The sequence below is a fragment of the Aegilops tauschii genome, chromosome 7 (assembly GCF_002575655.3).
Source record: "Aegilops tauschii subsp. strangulata cultivar AL8/78 chromosome 7, Aet v6.0, whole genome shotgun sequence".
Classification (NCBI taxonomy): domain Eukaryota; kingdom Viridiplantae; phylum Streptophyta; class Magnoliopsida; order Poales; family Poaceae; genus Aegilops; species Aegilops tauschii.
In genome coordinates, this window is record NC_053041.3 from 156,883,522 (window position 1) to 156,899,937 (window position 16,416).

A 16,416-nucleotide genomic window follows, 5' to 3' on the forward strand; every position below is an offset into this window, starting at 1 on the left:
CAACATGGTAATTTTCTTAGGTTATGAATTTAGTTCTAATATGATGGGCATCCAAGAGGGATATAATAAAAACTTTCATATGAAGAGCATGGAATAATATGATAAGTTTGATTCCTTGCATTTGTTTTGAGATATAAAGATGGTGATATTAGAGACATGCTAGTGATTAATTGTGGATTGGTAGAAATACTTGTGTTAAATTTTGTGATTCCCGTAGCATGCACGCAAGGTGAACCGTTATGTGATGAAGTCGGAGCAAGATTTATTTTCTTGATTGCCATCCTTTGTGTGGAGGTCGGGATCACGCGATGGTTAACTCCTACCAACCCTTCCCCTAGGAGCATGCATGTAGTACTTTGTTTCGATAACTTATAGACTTTTGCAATAAGTATGTGAGTTCTTTATGACTAATGTTGAGTGCACGGATTATACGCACTCTCACCTTTCCACCATTTCTAGCCTCTCTAGTACCATGCAACTTTCGCCCGGTGCATTAAACCCACCATATATCCTTCCTCAAAACAGCCACCATACCTACCTATTATGGCATTTCCATAGCAATTCTGAGATATATTGCCATGCAACTTCCACCGTTCCGTTTATTATGACACACACCATAATTGTCATATTGCTTTGCATGATCATGTAGTTGGCATAGTATTTGTGGCAAAGCCACCGTTCATATTTTTTATACATGTCACTCTTGATCATAGCACATCCCGGTACACTGCTGGAGGCATTCATATAGAGTCATATCTTGTACTAGTATCGAGTTGTAATTCTTGAGTTGTAAGTAAATAAAAGTGTGACGATCTTCATTATTACAGCATAGTCCCATGTGAGGAAATGATGATGGAAGCTATGATTCCCTCACAAGTTGGGATGAGTCTCCGGACTTTAAAGAAAATAAAAGAGGCCAGAGAAGCCCAAATAAAAAAGGAGGCCAAAAGCCCAACGAAAAAAATGAGAGAAAAGAGAGAAATTACAATGCTACTATCCTTTACCACACTTGTGCTTCAAAGTAGCACCATGATCTTCATGATAGAGAGTCTCCTATTTTGTCACTTTCATATACTAGTGGGAATTTTTTGTTATATAACTTGGCTTGTATATTCCAATGATGGGCTTCCTCAAAGTGCCCTAGGTCTTCGTGATCAAGCAAGTTGGATGCACACCCACTTAGTTTCTTTTTGAGTTTTCATACACTTATAGCTCTAGTGCATCCGTTGCATGGCAATCCCTTCTCACTTGCATAAATATCGATTGATGGGCATCTCCACAGCCCATTAATTTGCCTAGTTGATTTGATACTATCTCCTTCTTTTTGTCTTCTCCACAACCACCATATTCTATTCCACCTATAGTGCTATATCCATGGCTCACGCTCATGTATTGCCTGAAAGTTGAAAAAGTTTGAGAACACTAAAGTATGAAACAATTGCTTGGCTAATACCGGGGTTGTGCATGATAAAATATTTTGTGTGATGAAGATGGAGCATAGCCAGGCCATATGATTTTGTAGGGATAACTTTCTTTGGCCATGTTATTTTGAGAAGACATGATTTCTTTATTAGTATGCTTGAAGTATTATTGTTTTTATGTCATATTAAACCTTTGTTTTGAATCTTATAGATCTGAACATTCATGCCATAATAAAGAAATTTACATTGATACATATGTTAGGTAGCATTCCACATCAAAAGTTCCGTTTTTATCATTTACCTACTCGAGGACGAGCAGGAATTAAGCTTGGGGATGCTTGGTACGTCTCCAACGTATCTATAATTTTTTATTGTTCCATGCTAGTGTATTATCTGTTTTGGATGTTTTATATGTATTAATATATTATTTTATATCATTTTTGGGACTAACCTATTAACCTAGTGCCCAGTGCCAGTTGCTGTTTTTCCTTGTTTTTGGCTTTTTCAGAAAGGAATATCAAACGGAGTCCAAACAGAATAGAACTTTCACCGTGATTTTTCTTGGACCAAAAGACACCCGTAGGACTCAGAGAGGGGGCCAGGAGCTTCCCGAGGAAGCCAGAAACCAAGGGGCGCACCCCAGGGGGGCGCCCTGAGGGCTTGTGGGCCCCTCGGAGGTCTCCTAACCCTAATTCTTGCTCTATAAATTCACAAATATTCCCAAACCACCAGAAACATCCACAAAAATACTTTTCCACTGCCGCAAGCCTTTGACCTCGTGAGATCCCATCTTGGGACCTTTTCTAGCAATATGCTAGAGGGGGAATCGATCACGGAGGGCCTCTACATCAACCCTATTGCCCTACCGATTATTTGTGAGTAGCTTACCTCAAACCTACGGGTCCATAGCAAGTAGCTAGATGGCTTCTTCTCTCTCCTTGATCTTCAATACAATGTTCTCCTCGATGTTCTCGGAGAACTATTCGATGCAATACGTTTTGCGGTGTGTTTGTTGAGATCCGATGAATTGTGAGTTTATGATCAGATTATCTATGAATATTATTTGAGTCTCCTCTGAATTCTTATATGCATGATTTGATATCTTTGTATTTCTCTTCGAACTATTGATTTGGTTTGGCCAACTAGGTTGGTTTTTCTTGCAGTGGGAAAGGTGCTTAGTTTTGGGTGCAATCTTGCGGTGTCCTCACCCAGTGACAGAAGGGGTAGCGACACACGTATTGTATTGTTGCCATCAAGGATAAAAAGATGGGGTTTATATCATATTGCTTGAGTTTATCCCTCCACGTCATGTCTTCTTGCTTAAGGTGTTACTCCGTTCTTATGAACTTAATACTCTAGATGCATGCTGGATAGCGGTTGATGTGTGGAGTAATAGTAGTAGATGCAGGTAGGAGTCGGTCTACTTGCCACTGACGTGATGCCTATATTCATGATCATTGCCTTAGATACCATCATAATTACTTGCTTTTCTATCAATTGCTCAATAGTAATTTGTTCAGCCACCGTATGCTTTCTTCAAGAGAGAAGCCTCTAGTGAAACCTATGGCCCCCGGGTCTATTTTCCATCATATATTTTCAGATCTATAAACCAAAAACCCAAAAATACCTCGCTGAGTTTTATTTGTTTTTTACTTTATTTTACGTTTTAGTAATCTTTTATATCCATCTCTATTATTTCATCCTTGCAAGTGGCCGTGAAGGGATTGACAACCCCTTTATCGCGTTGGGTGCAAGTGTTTGATTGTTTGTGCAGGTGCATAGATTTGAGACTTGCTTGTACCTCCTACTTGATTGATACCTTGGTTCTCAAACTAAGGAAAATACTTATCTCTACTTTGCTGCATCGTCCTTTCCTCTTCACGGGAAAAACGAACGCAATCTCAAGAAGTAGCACCATCCTTTTACTTGGTAAGCTTTCTTGACACCATCCTCTTTGTTGATCGCCGGACTGATTCTTTTTTCTTGAGCCGGTCGTTAACATGTGGTTGTTGATCACATGATATTCATCTTGGAGTTGTATAATTTTTTCGAGCTAGTCTAAAATAAGATGGATGGCGTGCCCTTGAGTCAAGCCTGTCCCATGATTGATATGCGTAGAAGTTGGCATGGGGAGGTATCCATGACATCGGCATTGGTGGCCGAGAAGGAGGATATGGAGTTGGCTTGTTCAACTTCTCCTTTCGCCAATCCCGGTCTTCAAATTTAAACCTTAGGGGTGTCTGCTTCTTGTGAGCTGCGTTGGGATTTCCCTGAAGAGGAGAGGATGATGTAGTACAATAGAGATAAGTATTTCCCTCAGTTATGAAACCGAGGTTATCAATCTAGTAGGAGAACCAAGCAACACAATGTAAACATCACCTGCACACAAACAACAAATACTTGCAACCCAACACGTAGAGGGGTTGTCAATCCGTCAACGGTTATGAGAAAGATTAAATTGTATAGGTTTTGATAGATATACCTAACTAAAATACAAAATAAAATAAATAAAGGAAAATTGTAACAATAATTTTTGGTTTTAATATATGATAGAAAATAAACCCCGGGGCCATAGTTTTCAGTAGAGGCTTCTCTCGAGAAAATAGCATACGGTGGGTAAACAAATTACTGTTGGGAAATTGACAGAAAAGCAAAAATTATGAAAATATCGAAGGAATTGCTAATGTATATAGGCATCAAGTCCAAGATTAGTAGACCGACTCCTGCCTGCATCTACTACTATTACTCTACACATCAACCGCTATCCAACATGCATCTAGTGTATTAAGTTCATGAAAAAACAGAGTAATGCTTTAAGCAAGATGACATGATGTAGCCGAGATAAACCTACGTACGAATAAACCCCATCTTTTTACCCTTAATAGCAATGATACATACGTGTCATGTCCCTTTCTGTCATTAGGATTGAGCATCGCAAGATCGAACCCATTACAAAGTACCTCTTCCCATGCCAAGATAAATCAATCTAGTTGGCCAAACCAAACCAATAAATTGGAGAAGAAATACGAAGCTATAATAATCATGCATAAAAGAGTTCAGAGAAAATCCAAATAATACCCATGGATAGACAATTCATCGGATCGCAACAAACACACCGCCAAAAGTCATTACATCAAATAGATCTGCAAGAATACCGAGGAGAACATTGTATTGAAGATCAAAAAGAGAGAAGAAGCCATCTAGCTACTAACTACGGACCCGTAGGTAAAGGAAATATGCCCTAGACGCATTAATAAAGTTGTTATTTTATATTTCCTTATATCATGATAAATGTTTATTATTCATGCTAGAATTGTATTAACCGGAAACTTAGTACATGTGTGAATACATAGACAAAACAGAGTGTCCCTAGTATGCCTCTACTTGACTAGCTCGTTAATCAAAGATGATTAAGTTTCCTGACCATGGACATGTGTTGTCATTTGATGAACGAGATCACATCATTAGAGAATGATGTGATGGACAAGACCCATCTGTTAGCTTAGCATAATGATCGTTAAGTTTTATTGCTATTGCTTTCCTCATGACTTATACATATTCCTCTGACTATGAGATTATGCAACTCTCGAATACCGGAGGAACACCTTGTGTGCTATCAAATGTCACAACGTAACTGGGTGATTATAAAGATGCTCTACAGGTGTCTCCGAAGGTGTTTGTTGGGTTGCCATATATCAAGTTTAGGATTTGTCACTCCGAGTATCGCAGAGGTATCTGTGGGCCCTCTCAGTAATGCACATCACTATAAGCCTTGCAAGCAATGTGACTAATGAGTTAGTTACGGGATGATGCATTACGGAACGAGCAAAGAGACTTGCCGGTAACGAGATTGTACTAGGTATGAGGATACCGACGATCGAATCTCGGGCAAGTAACATACCAATGACAAAGGGAATAACGTATGTTGTCATAAGGTTCGACTGATAAAGATCTTCGTAGAATATGTAGGAACCAATATGGGCATCCAGGTTCAACTATTGGTTATTGGCCAGAGAGGTGTCTCGGTCATGTCTACATAGTTCTCGAACCCGTAGGGTCCGCACGCTTAACGTTCGTTGACGATATAGTATTATATGAGTTATGTATGTTGGTAACCGAATGTTGTTCGGAGTCCCTGATAAGTTCATGGACATAACGAGGAGCTCCGGAATGGTCCGGAGGTAAATATTGATATATGGATAGTAGTGTTTGATCTCCAGAAGGGGTTCCGGATGTCTCTCGAAATGTTTGGGTACGAGAACACTTTATTTGGGCCAAAGGGGAAAGCCAACGAGGCTTTTGGAAAGTGCAAAAGGAAGTTTTGCGGAGACCAAAGGCTAGGCGCCAGGAACCCTAGCGTCTAGGGGGTAGACGCCGGGAACCCTGGCGTCTAGCCTTGGAGTCCGAGTAGGACTCTTGCCTTTCGGGCAAAACCGACTTTGAGGAGGCTTTTACTCCAAGTTTCGACCCCAGGGCTCAACATATAAATAGAGGGGCAGGGCTAGCACCAAAGACACATCAAGAATCACCAAGCCGTGTGCCGGCAACCCCGTCCCCTCTAGTTTATTCTCCGTCATAGTTTCTGTTGTGCTTGGCGAAGCCCTGCAGAGATTGTTCTGCACCAACACCGTCACCACGCTGTCGTGCTATCGGAACTCATCTACTACTTTGCCCATCTTGCTGGATCAAGAAGGCGAGGACGTCATCGAGCCGAACGTGTGCTGAACACGGAGGTGCCGTACGTTCGGTACTTGATCGAGACGGATCGTGAAGGTGTACGACTACATCAACCGTGTTGTCAGATGCTCCCGCTTTCGGTCTACGAGGGTAAGTAGACACACTCTCCCCCTCTCATTGCTATGCATCTCCTAGATAGATCTTGCGTGAGCGTAGGAAAATTTTGAAATTCATGCTACGTTCCCCAACAGTGGCATTCGAGCCAGGTCTATGCGTAGATGATATGCACGAGTAGAAAACAAAGAGTTGTGGGCAATAATAGTCATACTGCTTACCACCAACGTCTTACTTTGATTCGGCGGTATTGTTGGACGAAGCGGCCCGGACCGACATTACATGACCGCGTTCATGAGACTAGTTCTATCGACGTGCTTCGCACACAGGTGGCTGATGTCGCTTGAAGCTACGTCAGTATTTCCCTAAAGAGGAATGGATGATGCAGCACCGCGGTGGTAGGTATTCCCCTCAGATATGAAACCAAGGTTATCGAACCAGTAGGAGAACCAAGAAACACAACGTAAACAGCCCCTGCACACAAATAACAACACCTCGCAACCCGACATGTTAAAGGGGTTGTCAATCCCTTTCGGGTAACGGCGCCAGAGATGGCGTGTGTACGGGAGAAAGTTGTAATAGATTGAATAATAGACCGCAAATAAAATAAAACGCAGCAAGATATTTCTGTATTTTTGGTTTAATAGATCTGAAAATAAATGCAAAAGAAAAGTAGATTGCAAAGGCAAATATACGATAAAGAGACTCGGGGGCCGTAGGTTTCACTAGTGGCTTCTCTCGAGAAAAATAGCAAACGGTGGGTGAAAAAATTACTGTTGGGCAATTGATAGAACTTCAAATAATCATGACGATACCCAGGCAATGATCATTATATAGGCATCATGTCCACGATTAGTAGACCGACTCCTGCCTGAAACTACTACTATTACTCCACACATCGACCGCAATCCAGCATGCATCTTGTGTATTAAGTTCAAGGAAAAATGGAGTAATGCAATAAGAACAATGACATGATGTAGACAAGATCTACCTATGTAGAGATAGACCCCATCGTTTTATCCTTAGTAGCAACGATACATATGTGTCGGTTCCCCTTCTGTCACTGGGATCAAGCACCGTAAGATCGAACCCACTACAAAGCACCTCTTCCCATTGCAAGATAAATAGATCAAGTTGGCCAAACAAAACCCAAATATCGGAGAAGAAATACGAGGCTATAAGCAATCATGCATATAAGAGATCAAAGAAACTCAAATAACTTTCATGGATATAAAAAGATATAACTAATCATAAACTCAATGTTCATGAGATCCCAACAAACACACCACAAAAAGAGTTAAATCATATGGATCTCCAAGAGACCATTGTATTGAGAATTCAACGAGAGAGAGGAAGCCATCTAGCTACTAACTACGGACCCGAAGGTCTACAAAGAACTACTCACGCATCATCGGAGAGGCACCAATGGAGGTGGTGAACCCCATCCGAGATGGTGTCTAGATTGGATCTGGTGGCTCTGGACTCTGCGGCGGCTGGATCAATATTTCGTCGACTTCCCTAGGGTTTTGGGAATATTGCGGTATTTATAGAGCAAAGAGGCGGTCCGGGGGGCACCCGAGGTGGGCACAACCCACCAGGGCGCGCCTGGGCCTCCTTGAGATCGAATAAAAGATAAAATGCAGCATGAGTGCAGAAACTCCTTGGTGGCGCCGAGTTGGCCTCGGCTTCATCGGAGGAATTGGTGAGGGTGCTGCGGTTCCGGTGGGGCAGGTCAAGACGGCGCTGTGGGGATTGAGGTGGCGCGATAGACGAGGCGAACATCGGGGCAGCTCCTTGGAGGTGGAGGACGGGGCGGCTGATCCGGCGGGACGACGAGATCGACAACGGATCCTCATCCGGTGCGGTCGATGAGGGACGGCGAGCTGTTGCGGTGGACGACGTAGTCGGGGAAGAATCTTCGGCTGGGCGGCGGTCGGGAGGCCGACGGAGGAGCGTTGGTTTTCGCAGGTTTTGGCGGCCTTGGTGTACGAATGGGGGGGGGGCGAAGGGGGAGGGGGGAGCCAAGCTTAGGGATGCGCTTGTCCGAAATGTAGGGTAAGTTACCAGCGTACTCCCACCGGTTTTGACACCGCGACGTGGAGCTTCATTTCCGGCTGAGGGGTAGAAGGGGGATTTCGCGTGTCTGGGCTGCGGGAGCGATTTCGGATGAGGAGGGAGTTCTCGCGCGCGTCCAAATTTCGGGATAACAAGGCACGGCGCGGGTTGAAGAAGCGGGAGTTTCAAAGCAGGTGAGACAAAAGATACTCGAGCTTGAAAATTTCGGGATAACAAGGTGCAGATTCCTTGTTCGGCAGAACAAACTTAACGTGTAAAAAAACAATTCATACAAGACACAAGAGAGTCATGTCCCCTTTTACTATATTGCTATAGATGCCATTGAAAAAACTACAAGAAAAATGTAAAAAAAATCAGGAGAACAAGATTACCCTGCACAGTACCAAATCAATTCGCACTTCCCTCAACAACAACAAAAAACAAATCAATTCCCACCAAAGAAAGAGTAATGTCCCTTTTTATATGATTACAGATGCCATGATCTCGAATTTCAATTTTTGAATCCACGTTATGTTGAATTCGAATATATCGTTAGGTGACCTTGCGGTTTATAATTGATGTAGTTGTACATTTTGATCTTCCATCATATATGAACATTTTACTCCACCATGTGAACATATATATTGTCGTCTACCATATGGACTAAATTTGAATCAATTTTCCTTATTTGAATACGATTGTTGTCAAGTTATACAATAATTTAAATATTATCTTGATAACAAAAAACATACATATAGCAGTAATCATATTTCACTATGAACTACATGTACCATACGCTCTCCAATTCAAATATTTGTATCCATTTTATGTTGAATTCAAATCATAGTACATTATTGGTCTAGGAAGCGAGATGTTTGGGATAATCTGAACCCTGTTTTCATACGTATAATTTTTGGCTGAATTGGGACAAGTTTTGGTATAAGCCTCTTGCAAAACCGGAGATTCTCTCAACAAGCCTCGTGGTTCCGAGAGGGAACGTGTCACCTTTGTGTGCAAAACGATATACGCTGCCTCCCCCCTGATTTTATTTACAGAGGCAACATAGAACTATATGAGTGCCCTGTTAAATTTTGGAATTATTTCGGGTTGATTTGGCCTTTTTATACATTAATTGAGTTTCTGGACTTTTAATGTGCATAATCTAAATATGAATTGCATGCACATGCTCCGGTGCACCAAAGTGGGTTGAAAAATCACATGTGTGTCCTTGGTTGAATTTCTAGGTCCCATGGAAGGAATGAGAATGAAATTCAAACATCTGGGTGTCATGACTCGGCCGGGAACATCGAGAAACTTTGATTTTAAATTCATGTAAATCCAAAACTTGCCTGGAAATCATGAAACTTGGCATGGTGTCATGTCATGGCACTAACATGTTGTGGTAAAAAATTGGGCCGATTTGGAAGCTCGTGGTTCTAAGAGGGAACGTGCCACCTTTGAGTGTGAAACGATATACGCTGCCCCCCTTGAGTTTCTTAACAAAGGCAACATAGAACTACATTAGTGCCTTGTTAAATTTTGGAATTATTCCGGGTTCGTTTGTCGTTTTTTATACATTAATTGAGTTTCTGGTCATTTAATGTGCATAAGTCAAATTTGAACTACAAGCACATGCTCTCGTGCACCAAAGTTGGTTCAAAATTCACATTTGTGTCCTTGGGTGAATTTCTAGGTCCCATGCAAGAAATGAGAATAAAATTAAAACATCTGGGCATCGTGGCTCGGCCGAGAACATTGAGAAACTTGGTTTTAAAATTCTTGTAAATCCAAAACACGTCTGAAAATCATGAAACTTGGCATGGATGTCATGTCATGGTACTACCATGTTGTGGTAAAAAAATTGGCCGAATAGGAACAGATTTTGGTATAAGCTTCTTGCAAACCGAAGCTTCTCTCAAGAAGGCTCGTGGTTCTGAGAGGGAACGTGCCACCTTTGAGTGCGAAACGATATACGTTGCCCCCCTTGAGTTTATTTACAAAGGCAACATAGAATTACATGAGTGCCCTGTTAAAATTTTGGAATTATTCCGGCTTCGTTTGGTCTTATTTACACATTAATTGAGTTTTTGGTCATTTAATGCGCATAATTCAAATTTGAACTACAAGCACATGCTCCCGTGCACCAAAGTTGGTTGAAAAATCACATTTGTGTCCTCGGGTGAATTTCTACTCCCTCCTTCCATCTATATAGGTCCTAATGCGTTTTTCGAGGTTAACTTTGACCAAACGTTAGAGCAATAATATATGACATGCAACTTACACAAAGCATACCTTCAAATTTGTATGTCAAAGGAGCTTCCAATAATATAATTTTCATAGTATACATCTCATGTGCTATTAATCTTGTCAATAGTCAAAGGCTGTCTTGAAAAACACATTAGGCCCTATATAGATGGAAGGAGGGAGTAGGTGCCATGCAAAAAATGAGAATAAAATTCAAACATTTGGGCATCGTGGCTCGGTCGAGAACATTGAGAAACTTGGTTTTAAAATCATGAAACTTGGCATGGTGTCATGTCATGGTAGCACCATGCCGTGGTAAAAACAATTGGCCGAATAGGAACAAATTTTGGTATAAGCTTCTTGCAAATCGGAGCTTCTCTCAAGAAGGCTCGTGGTTCTGGGAGGGAACGTGTCACCTTTGTGTGCATAATTCAAATATGAAATACAAGCACATGTTCCAGTGCACCAAAGTTGGTTGAAAAATCATATGTGTGTCCTCGGGTAAATTTCTAGGTTCCATGCAAGAAATGGGAATGAAATTCAAAATTCTGGGCGTCGTGGCTGGGTTGGAAACATTGAGAAACTTAGTTTTTTAATTCGTGTAAATCCAAAACACGCATGAAAATAATGAAACTTGGCTTGGTGCCATGACATGGCACCAACATGCTGTGGTAAATTTGCAGTCCGATTTGCGAAGGCGCACACATTAACAATCAACAAAGTCATTTTGGAACAAGTGATGTCATGTTACAATCGGAAACACAAGTATTATTGAAACCGTGGGCGTTCTACTTACTAGTACCATTTACGTGCCGCCATGCGTCCCTATTTTTTATTAGCTAGGAGGCGCCGTGCAGGGTAGCTATTTGAGTACGAGAGGCGTGCGATCGGACCCCTGCGCCTTATCGGGAGGAGAGCCCTTTGACCTCCATTTGCCGTCCACCTCTCTCCCAAGGTCTCCATTAATGGCGCTCGAGCCTCTGTTTAATGGCGTGGCTATGTCTCACTTGACTGAGATTTAAGAGAGAAAAAAGAAAATCTGAAAGCACGGATCTTGATGTAAGATCCGACGGACCTATATAGCATCTACTGTGACTTATAGCAAGACTGATGAATATATAAGCACGATTATTTTTTTTTGATCAAAGAAGGGCTTGCCCCTTCCGATTTTCATTACTGAAAACCACCACAATTCACAAGAAGTTCAGCACAACTCGTTGAGAAACCACAATTCAAGGGGCGGAGCCACAAGGGGCAGTGGAGCACGGTGAGGTCCATCGAGACCTTAGAGAGCTCCATCGTCGGGTCCTATTCGGTCTGCATGATCTCGCCCTCCTCGTGCACAACCATCTCTCGACTTGGGCCGGGGTATTACAAAGCTTTACCGTCACATATTTTATACTACTTCAAGGTGCATTAAATCAACACATGCAAGTATCAAAAGGAGAGTCACGGCATGCATGCATGCGTTGTAATTAATGCATCGGTAAACGCAAATTATTGAAATATATCGAGTGCAGTGCTTTGATGTGTCGCGTCAACTCGTACATCAATGAGAAATTTGATTATCCTCTCCCTCGCGGACATAACTGCACCTGCCTTTGGCTGTATGACCGGTTGGCCACACACCTGTCGGGCCCACCTATCATACACGCAAAGGCAAGAGCGTCCCTCCCTCGCCCATGAGCGTGGTGGCTGGCAAGACTAGGAGAAGCTTTCGCTAGACGCTCACCCTCCCGCACGCAGTGTACATGCAGCAGTTCAATCGGTGTCAGATGGCCAGAAGCGTACTATAGTACTCCTCCAGTTCAGTAGTACTCCATCATTGTTCGACTTCCCGAAGAGGCGAAGAGCCAAGCGCAGCTCGGACGCTCGTGTGGCAGTTTCATGTGTAGAGTAGTCTAGGATAGCGTGTACCGTGCTTGTAAGCTTAAAATCGTTGGGGTCGGCTCCATGCTATGTGGCCGTCTCGAAGTTTTAAAAAATATATTAAAATAGTCTTCTGGCCCTACCTGACACCCTGGTGATTGTAGTTTGCACGCTCATCTGGTCAAGACAGGAATATATATTTTAATTTTTTTTTTCAAAAAGGGGGGACTCCCCGGCCTCTGCATCAGAACGATGCTTACGGCCACATATATTTTAATTTGTGGTGGGTAAATGTTAGAGGTTGCAGCAAATATATTGTACACTGCGGGTCTTTCAGCCATGTTTAGAGGCAAGCATGTGGGGCCAGTGCTATGATGTGTCGCGTCAACTCGTACAACGAGGAGAAGCTTGATTTTACTACACGCCTTCTCCCTCACCCATGCGCGCGGTTACTCGCAAACGAGGACAGGCTTTTGCTTAGTAGTAATTCTACAACAAGCTATCCGTCCCGCTTGCGGTGGACGGGCATGCAGCAGTGGATTCGACACTGTAGAAGCAGTAGTAGTAACATCATTGTTCGTCTTCTCGAAGAGGCGAAGAGCCAAGCGCAAACCGAACGTTGCAGTTGCGAACATTGGAGCACGCATATAGCTAGGCTCTTGCATGAGACAAAATTGCTAGAGCCCACTATTGTACTAGTACGTACAACTACTTGCTAGTATAGCCCTGTAAACCAGAAAGGAGTATTTGCCCTTTTAGAGATTTCAACAAGTGACTAGACTACACCGAGACGGAGTACATATGGAGCAAAATGAGTGAACCTGCACCGTAAATAAATACGTACTAGTTCTATCGTTTTCCTCTCCGAGGTGCACAATATTGAGTATACTGACTAGTCTCTTTTTGACACGCATTTACGTTTTTTTACATAGTACAGACGCAAGCGCTCATATACACGCGCATACACTCACCCCTATGAACGCACACACGCACAACACTATCATCTTGAAATTTATGAAGTCACCATAGGCACCTCGTCGTCGACAATGTAGGAAAATTATGAGGGGGTCTCTCCAATAGTGTTCCTTGGCTCGCACCTGGCATCACGGTGGTCGAACTTGGAGTCATTCATCTGGTACACGTGGCATCTCAGATCTAGACACAAGGTGACGCGACCTCTCACTTCCTCCGCCATTTGAAGCGGCGCGCCTGTGGAGGGCTAGCATAATCCAATATTAGGTTGGCTCTATGTGATGTGGCAACTTCATATACTAACCGGATGCTGGCTATACTCCCTCTGTAAATAAATACATGGTGTATTGTTTTATTCCTATCGGTGAGGTAACTTAATGTCTTTTTGCTACTTAATAGGATTACATGCAATGAACTAACCACCGCATGTGATGTTTGGTAGTCTCAAGTCATTGAAAGCATGCACGGGCACGGAGGGGGACGCAGCTTCATTGACTTACTGCACCTGCCTTTGGGTGTATGACACGTGGGTCCAACGGGTGGCTGGCCAACCTGTCATACAACCAAAGGCAGGTGCAGTAGAGGGGCGAGGAGTAGATAGCCAACACGCACGTGAATTCAACACAGTCTGCACTTCTCATATAAAGGCTCCCGCCAGTCCAATCTACGAAATCCTACGCACCTACGCACCTAAGGGCAAGAGTGATCACTCCAATCGCAAGATCAGTTGACTAGAAGCTAGAACCATGGAGGCGATGAGCGCGAGCATCAGCCGGCTGTGCCAGATGGTCCACGACGCCGGCCTGCATCCTAGCACCGAGGAATGTCTCCAGGTAGTGCTTGAGGCCGCCAGGGCGAGGGGCCGCTTGGACGATAGCTTCGTCTCCTTGTTCGACGAGGTCCTCGTCGGCTTCCTCGACAAGTTCACCGTCGTCAAGAAGCTTGCGGACGACCTTAACGTACGCCTCCAGCCCACGCGCCCAGGCTCTGCGATGCCTACCACCCTCAACAGCCTCTATGGTGACAGCCTCTTCGACGCACTGGTGGCCCTGCGACTGCCCGCCGTCGCGCCGGAGAATGTCCACCTCGAGGTCGCGCTCGCCGCTCAGCGCCTGGCGCAGCAAGACACCATCGACATAATCACCCACGTCTACGCGCAAATTGTCCACAAGGACTACTACATGCAAGAGGAGGACGATAGGACGCTGGCCTTCTTGGACCGTAGGGCAACCTTGGACGACATTGTTTAGAAGCACGTTGAGCTTGCTGCCAACGCCGCTGCTCCTCACACGTCGGTTGGTGACCTGGTGCACTAGGGCGTGAGGATGTCGTTGATGGATCCGTATGTATCTTTATCTTTCCGTCAAATCCATGTAGTTGTATATGGTACTACTAGTAATTATCTTACCTTTCGCATCAACTTCATAATTTTCCTACGTACTCCACGCATGAACTGTGCCAGAACCAAACTTCTCATTACTCTAGGGAAAATCGTTATTTCTATCTATCGGTCGCCCCATGGAGCAGAACCAAATTTTACAAGTTACAAGTTCAAAAGGAAAAGCCTGCCGTGTTCGAGTCGCACCCCCACACGGTTTGTCCGGCACGCCGCTCAAGGGGGAATGCGTGCTGTGTTGCATTTTCACTTACAAGTGGGACCGCAGTTGAGCAAACCGACTATCGGCAAACCCCCACCCCGCCCACCGCGCAATGGCTAAGAAAACAGGAGGGAGAAGAGATGGCTGTAGCTAGCACGGACTCCAAGAAAATTGGTGTCGGATGGGACTCGTGTGGGTGGCGTGTGCCGTACTGCTAGACATGAATGCTAGTTATGGCCCATGCCACCCCACTATATCGAGGTGCTGGTTACTCCACTATATCGAGTACGTAGAACAAATTTCCTAGAGTCCGTGCTCGGCCCTCCTCTATCTCTCTGCTCAGCCAGCCAGCAGACGCACGAAGCCCATCGTGTGTGTGCTCATATGCGGTCCCACATGTCAGTGAAAACGCAAGAGGACCAACTGAACCTGCACATCTTTCACCTCGACGTGCTGGTGATGAAAAACAAATCTAATAAAGATCTTCGGTGGCCGCTTTTGGAGTTACTCAAGAGTAGTAAGATTCTATTTACAGTTTAACCCAAGATGCACATCAGGTGGCTTCACCTACCACTCTATTTTCTTGCATGACACGACCTGGATGCTGGATGTCCCACGTGTCGGCAAAAGGAGGAAGAAGTCGACCAAATCTTCGGTTGTGCTCTCGGATTAGACTAGTTGTGCTAACTTAAAATTTTATTGTGTAGAATGGATGCAAGTTTTGGTATTGGGAAGAAGAGTACAATGATATATTGATAGAGCACAATTTAGTAGATGTTCTAGCACTTTTAGCTAGCATAGAGGCTAGAGATGAGACTAGTGCACTTGTTGATATAATAGAGGCTAGACACGTCTACTTCTTTACACTCGAAGAAGAAAGAAGCACGCAAGATCGAGCCTCCGCAGATCAACAATCGAGAAGGTACTAATCCAACTTACAGGAGCAGTTATGGAAGTTGGATATCTTCTAAAATGTATTATTGTGGTTCTTGTTTTCTTTGGTCTTGCTTTTCTAGTCAAAATTTTGGTGATGTCTTTCCATGTACCAAAAAATCAATGATGAAAAAAAGATATGTGTTTGCAAAGAAAAATGTACGCGGCCAGGATGCGGTCGCGCGTTCGGCACACGACCACCACATCCAAGAAATGGCCCGGACACGACCCCATTGCCCTACCCAAACAGACAGAATCCGGGCAAAACAAAGGTCCGTTTGGGGTCGTGCATTGGAGTTGGCCTTACAAGTGGGACCGCAGTTGAGGAAACCGACTATCGGCAAACCCCCACCTCGCGCGCCGCGCGATGGCTGAGTTAGAGAAACGACTAGGTTGAAGAGATTGCTATAGCACGGACTCCAAGAAATATGGTGCAGATGGAAGTCGTGCTGGTGGTGTGTGCCGTACTCCTGGACTTGAATGCTTGTTCTGGCCCATGCCACCCTACTACTCCTAGTACTACTTATAGTAGT